The sequence below is a fragment of the Oncorhynchus mykiss genome, chromosome 13 (assembly GCF_057628025.1).
Source record: "Oncorhynchus mykiss isolate SJ-2025 chromosome 13, ASM5762802v1, whole genome shotgun sequence".
Lineage (NCBI taxonomy): Eukaryota > Metazoa > Chordata > Actinopteri > Salmoniformes > Salmonidae > Oncorhynchus > Oncorhynchus mykiss.
Window position 1 is genome coordinate 10,796,206 of NC_143034.1, and position 7,547 is coordinate 10,803,752.

Genomic DNA, 7,547 nt, shown 5'->3' on the forward strand with positions numbered 1-7,547 from the left:
TCGTCTGAAGTCGGTGCAGCGTCTTTTTTCCAACTTCTGTCTGTAGCGTGAGAACGGTTTGGGCTACACTTATATGACCCCTCTGTGGACAGATGTGTTCTCTGGTTTGCTCTATGACGCCCACAAGCCTCACAAGACTCGTCTGAAGGTCCCCGGTACCAGTAAGAAAATAATAATGTGTTATGGAGATAGGCACTAAACTGAACTAAGGGAATAAATAGGGTACTAGAGGGAAACTAGCAATGTCTATTTGCTGACACAAAAAAAGCAACGTTTGTAGAAAAAAATATATATGTAGATGAATGTCCTGCTTAGACAAACTATAAAGGGAAATAAATGGCTACAGTTAACTCTTTTTTTAGTTATTTAATGAAATGTTGTTTTTAGGAAAGGGGTGTTTTTTAATGTACCAGGGTAACTGCCCCTCTCTAAACAAGTGGATTCATTATCTTAAGGCTTTCTTACTTGCATATTTAAGAAACAGCTATAGATCTAACATTGAAATATATCTACAACTTTTTCAAAATGTGAAAAGATTTGATCAACTTACCACAAAATCATTTTAATGAAATATCTCCAAAAGTTGTGATGAGACAAAGGACATTTTTGTTGAGTAAGAGCAGTGGAAGCCAGGGAAAGTGTTGGGAATTTTTTTATGGTGACATCTTGTGGTCTTAAAGTGAATTTCCTGATCTTTCTTATATCTCTCATATATAGGACAGACACTTCAGAAACAAACTAATTTTAGATTATTGGGCGGGATTATTTGTTGTTCCATGTAGTGAATCTGTTATTGAGTATGTTTCAATTGAATAATAGCAGTAATACCAAATTCAATGTTTCATCCAATAATTTTCCTTTATATTTTTTTGATACAGGATCGGTTGCCCTTCCACGGGATGGTTGAGCTAACGAAGGCTAATGCGATTAGCATGTGGTTGTAAGTAACAAGAACATTTCCCAGGACATAGACATGTCTGGTATTGGCAGAAAGTTAAAATTCTTGTTCATCTAACTGCACTGTCACATTAACAGTAGCTATTACAATTAAATAATACCATGATATTGTTTGAGGAGAGTTCACAATTTTGAACAATGAAAGTTATTAATAAACAAATTAGGCAGATTTGGGAAGTCATAAAACAAAATACAATGCTTCATTGGATCAGTCTAAAACTTTGCACATACACTGATGCCATCCAGTGGACAAAATCTAAATTGCACCTGGGCTGGAATAATACATTATGACGTTTCTCTTGCATTTCAAAGATGATGGTACATAAAAAATACAAAAGAACGGTTGTTTTCTCTTTGTATTATCTTTTACCAGATCTCTTGTGTTATATTCTACTACATTCATTTCATATTTCCACAAGCGTCAAAGTGTTTCCTTTCAAATGGTACCAAGAATATGCATATCCTTGTTTCAGGGCCTGAGCTACAGTCAGTTAGATTTGGGTATGTCATTTTAGGCAAACATTTAAAAAAAGGCGTTAATCCTCTATGGGATCTGTGTCCCCCCACGGGACGGTTGAGATAACGTGCACTAATGTGATTAGCATGATGTTGTAAGTAACAAGAACATTTCCCAAAACATAGACATGTCTTATATGACCAGAACGCTTAAATTATTGTTAACCTAACTACACTGTCCAATTTACAGTAGCTATTTCAGTGAAAATAATACCAGGCTATTGTTGGAGGAGAATGCACAACAACAAAACACTTTTATCATGGCAACTGGTTTGATACATTCACCTCTGAAGGTTTATAATAGTCTTACATTCTGTAATCTTGTGCTGATATGTCATCCTGAGGTTCCCAGAGTTAAAATGTAGCATGGTTTTGTTCGATAAAGTCCATTTTTATATTCAAATGTAGGAACTGGGTTCTACAGTTTCAGCCCCATGCAGTGTCAATCTAAAACTTTGCACATACACTGCTGCCATCTCGTGGCCCAAATCTAAATTGCGCCTAGACTCCAAAGTGTAACAATGGCTTTTCTCTTGCATTTCAAAAATGATGGAACATCTTTTACCAGATCTAATGTGTTATATTCGCCTACATTTATTTCACAATTCCACAGACTTCAAAGTGTTTTATTTCAAATGGTATCAATAATATTTCTATTTTAACGAGGCTAATCTGAAAACAAGGCTCCCTAAATTTGATCAGCATATCGATTGCGCCACCCGGACTGGCAAAACCCTGGATCATTGTTATTCTATCTTCCGCGACGCATATAAGGCCATCCCCTGCCCTCCTTTCGGAAAAGCTGACCACGACACCATATTGTTGCTCCCAGCCTATAGACAGAAACTAAAACAGGAAGCACCCGTGCTCAGGTCTGGTCAACGCTGGTCCGACCAATCGGATTCCACGCTTCAAGAATGCTTCGATCACGTGGTCTGGGATATGTTCCGCATAGCGTCGAACAACAACATTGATGAATATGCTGATTCGGTGAGCGAGTTTATTACCAAGTGCATCGGTGATGTTGCACCCACAGCATCTATTAAAACATTTCCCAACCAGAAACCGTGGATTGATGGCAGCATTCGCGCAAAACTGAAAGCTCAAACCACTGATTTTAACTTGTGGTGACAGGGGGCAGTATTTTCACGTCCGGATTAAATGCATGCCCAAATTCAACTGCCTGCTACTTATCCCCAGAAGATAAGATATGCATATTATTAGTAGATTGGGATAGAAATCACTGATGTTTCTAAAACTGTTTGAATCATGTCTGTGAGTATATCAGAACTTATTTAGCAGGCGAAACCCCAAGGACAAACCATTCAGATTTTTGTTTTTTGAGGTCACTCTCTTTTCAATGGATTTTCATTGGGAATCCAGATTTCTTAATGACCTTCTTGCAGTTCCTACCGCTTCCACTGGATGTCATCAGTCTTTAGAAATTGGTTGAGGTTTTTCCTTTGTGTAAGGAAGAAGTAGCCCTGTTCAGAACGAGGGTCACTTGAAGTGTACTGTTAGATACATGCGCGTGACCAGAAAGCTAGCTACAGTTTGTTTTCCTCCGGTATTGAACACAGATCATCTCATCTTCAATTTTAGTGATTATTTACGTAAAAAAATACCTAAAGTTATATTACAAAAGTCGTTTGAAATGTTTTGGCAAAGTTTACAGATGGCTGGATGGTTCCGACCTAGAATATGTGGACATCTATAAGTACCTAGGTGTCTGGCTAGACTGTAAACTCTCCTTCCAGACTCATATCAAACATCTCCAATCTAAAATCAAATCTAGAGTCGGCTTTCTATTCCGCAACAAAGCCTCCTTCACTCACTCCGCCAAACTTACCCTAGTAAAACTGACTATCCTACCGATACTCGACTTCGGCGATGTCATCTACAAAATAGCTTCCAAAACTCTACTCAGCAAACTGGATGCAGTTTATCACAGTGCCATCCGTTTAGTTACTAAAGCACTTTATACCACCCACCACTGCGACCTGTATGCTCTAGTCGGCTGGCCCTCGCTACATATTCGTCGCCAGACCCACTGGCTCCAGGTCATCTACAAGTCCATGCTAGGTAAAGCTCCGCCTTATCTCAGTTCACTGGTCACGATGGCAACACTCACCCGTAGCACGCGCTCCAGCAGGTGTATCTCGCTGATCATCCTTAAAGCCAACACCTCATTTGGCCGTCTTTCCTTCCAGTTCTCTGCTGCCTGTGACTGGAACGAATTGCAAAAATCGCTGAAGTTGGAGACTTTTATCTCCCTCACCAACTTTAAACATCTGCTATCTGAGCAGCTAACCGATCGCTGCAGCTGTACATTGTCCGTCAGTAAATAGCCCACCCAATTTACCTACCTCATCTCCATACTGTTTTTATTTATTTACTTTTCTGCTCTTTTGCACACCAGTATCTCTACCTGCACATGACCATCTGATCATTTATCACTCCAGTGTTAATCTGCTAAATTGTAATTATTCGCCTACCTCCTCATGCCTTTTGCACACAATGTATATAGACTCTTTTTTCTTTTTTTTCTACTGTGTTATTGACTTGTTTATTGTTTACTCCATGTGTAACTCTGTGTTGTCTGTTCACACTGCTATGCTTTATCTTGGCCAGGTCGCAGTTGTAAATGAGAACTTGTTCTCAACTAGCCTACCTGGTTAAATAAAGGTGAAATAAAAAAATAAAAAAAATAAAACAGGTAACTTGAGATATTTAGTCACGTTGCTCAAGTTGGAACCGGTGTTTTTCTGGATCGAATGCCCCAAATAAATGGAAATTTTGGATATATTTCGACGGAATTAATCGAACAAAAGGACCATTTGTGATGTTTATTGGACATATTGGAGTGCTAACAGAAGAAGCTCATCAAAGGTAAGGCATGAATTATATTTTAATTTCTGCGTTTTGTGTCGAGCCTGCAGGGTTGAAAAATGCTTTTCTTTCTTTGTTTACTACGGTGTTATCCTCAGAAAGTAGCATCTTTTGCTTTCGCTGGATTCACAACAAGTGTAGCTTTAATTTGCAATCTTGCATGTGTGATTTAATGAAAGTTTGATTTTTAAAGTAATTTATTTGAATTTTGCGCTCTGCATTTTCCCTGTCTTTTGGCCAGGTGGGACGCTAGTGTCCCACATATCCCAGAGAGGTTTTAATCAGGGCAAGGTGACCGGAAACATAACCGAATACAAACAGTGTAGATATTCCCTCCTCAAGGCAATCGAACAAGCTAAGCGTCAGTATAGAGACAAAGCGGAGTCGCAATTCAACGGCTCAGACACGAGAGGTATGTGGCAGGGTCTACAGTCAATCACGGACTACAAAAGAAAAACCAGCCCGTCGCGGACCACGATGTCTTGCTCCCAGACAAGCTAAACAACTTCTTTGCTCGCTTTGTGGACAATACAGTGCCACTGACACGGCCCACTACCAAAACCTGCGGGCTCTCCTTCATTGCAGCTAACGTGAGTAAAACATGTTAAACGTGTTAACCCTCGCTAGGCTGCAGGCCCAGACAGCATCCCCAGCCTCGTCCTCAGAGCATGCGCAGACCAGCTGGCTGGTGTGTTTACGGACATATTCAATCAATCCTTATCCCAGTCTGCTGTTCCCACATGCTTCAAGAGGGCCACCATTGTTCCTGTTCCCAAGAAAGCTAAGGTAACTGAGCTAAATGACTACTGCCCCGTAGCACTCTTTTCCGTCATCATGAAGTGCTTTGAGAGACGAATCAAGGACCATATCACCTCCATCCTACCTGACACCCTAGACCCACTCCAATTTGCTTACCGCCCCAATAGGTCCACAGATGACGCAATCGCAATCACACTGCACACTGCCCTAACCCATCTGGACAAGAGGAATACCTATGTAAGAATGCTGTTCATCGACTACAGCTCAGAATTTAACACCATAGTACCCTCCAAACTCATCATTAAGCTTGAGACCCTGGGTCTCGACCCCGCCCTGTTCAACAGGGTCCTGGACTTCCTGCCGGGCCGCCCCCAGGTGGTGAGTATTGGTAACAAAATCTTCACCCCGCTGAGAGGGTGCGTTCTCAGCCCTCTCCTGTACTCCCTGTTCACCCATGACTGCATGGCCATGCACGCCGCCATCTCAATCATCAAGTTTGCAGACGACATTACAGTGGTAGTCTTGATTACCAACAACGACGAGACGGCCTACAGGGAGGAGGTGAGGGCCCTTGGAGTTTGGTGTCAGGAAAATAACCTCACACTCAATGTCAACCAAACAAAGGAGATGATCGTGGACTTCAGGAAATAGCAGATAGAGCAGCCCCTTATCCACATCGACGGGACAGTAGTGGAGAGGGTGGAAAGTTTTAAGATCCTCGGTGTACACATCACAGACAAACTGAATTGCTCCAACCACACAGACAGCGTGGTGAAGAAGGCGCAGCAGCGCCTCTTCAACCTCAGGAGGCTGAAGAAATGTGGTTTGTCACCAAAAACACTCACAAACTTTTACAGATGCACAATCGAGAGCGTCCTTTTGGGCTGTATCACCACCTGGTACGGCAATTGCTCCGCCCACAACCGTAAGGCTCTCCAGAGGGTAGTGAGGTCTGCGCATTGCATCACCGGGGGCAAACTACCTGCCCTCCAGGACACCTACACCACCCAATGTCACAGGAAGGCCAAAAAGATCATCAAGGACAACAACCACCCGAGCCACTGCCTGTTCACCCCGTTATCATCCACAAGGTGAGGTCAGTACAGGAGCATCAAAGCGGGGACCGAGAGACTGAAAAACAGCTTCTATCTCAAGGCCATCAGACTGTTAAACAGCCATCATTAACATTGAGTGTGTCACGCCCTGACCTTAGAGATCCATTTTATTTCTCTATTTGGTTAGGTCAGGGTGGGATGTGGGGTGGATATTCTATGTTTTGTTTTCTAGGTTTCTGTATTTCTATGTTTTGGCCAGGTATGGTTCTCAATCAGGGACAGCTGTCTATCGTTGTCTCTGATTGAGAATCATACTTAGGCTGCCTTTTTTCCCACCTAATGTGTGGGTAATTATTATTTTCCGTGTGTGTTTGTGTACACCTCGGTTGCGTCACGTTGATTGCTGTTTACCTGTTTGTTTTTGTTTGTTAAAGGTTTCACTCCTATTAAAAGCTGTGGAACGACATGCACACTGCGCCTTGGTTGATTCATGCCTGGGAGTTTGAGGATAGTGAGCGTGACAGAGTGGCTGCTGCCAACATACTGACTCAACTCTAGCCACATTAATAATGGGAAAATTGATGTAATAAATGTATCACTAGCCTAGTCCTAGTCCATGGAGAATAAGAGCACCTCCTCCCAGCTGCCCACTGCACCGAGGCGAGGAAACACTGTCACCACCGATAAATCCACGATAATTGAGAATTTCAATAAGCTTTTTTCTACGGCTGGCCATGCATTCCACCTGGCTACCCCTATCCCGGTCAACTGCCCTCTACCCCCCACTGCAACTCGCCCAAGCCTCCCCATTTCTCCGTCACCCAAATCCAGATGGCTGATGTTCTGAAAGAGCTGCAAAATTTGGACCCCTACAAATCAGACGAGCTAGACAATCTGGACCCTCTCTTTCTAAAATGATCTGCCGAAATTGTTGCAACCCCTACTACTAGCCTGTTCAACCTCTCTTTCATATTATCTGAGATCCCCAAAGATTGGAAAGCTGCTGCGATCATTCCCCTCTTCAAAGGGGGAGACACTCTAGACCCAAACTGCCACAGACCTATATCTATCCAACCCTGCCTTTCTAAGGTCTTCGAAAGCCAAGTTAACAAACAGTTCACCGACCATTTTGAATCCCACAGCACCTTCTCCGCTATACAATCTGGTTTCAGAGCTGGTCATGGGTGCACCTCAGCCACGCTCAAGGTCCTAAACGATATCATAACCTCCATCGATAAGAGACAATACTGTGCAGCCGTATTCATCGATCTAACCAAGGCTTTCGACTCTGTCAATCACCACATTCTTATCGGCAGACTCAACGGCCTTGGTTTCTCCAATGACTGCCTCACCTGGTTCATCCCTCATCCT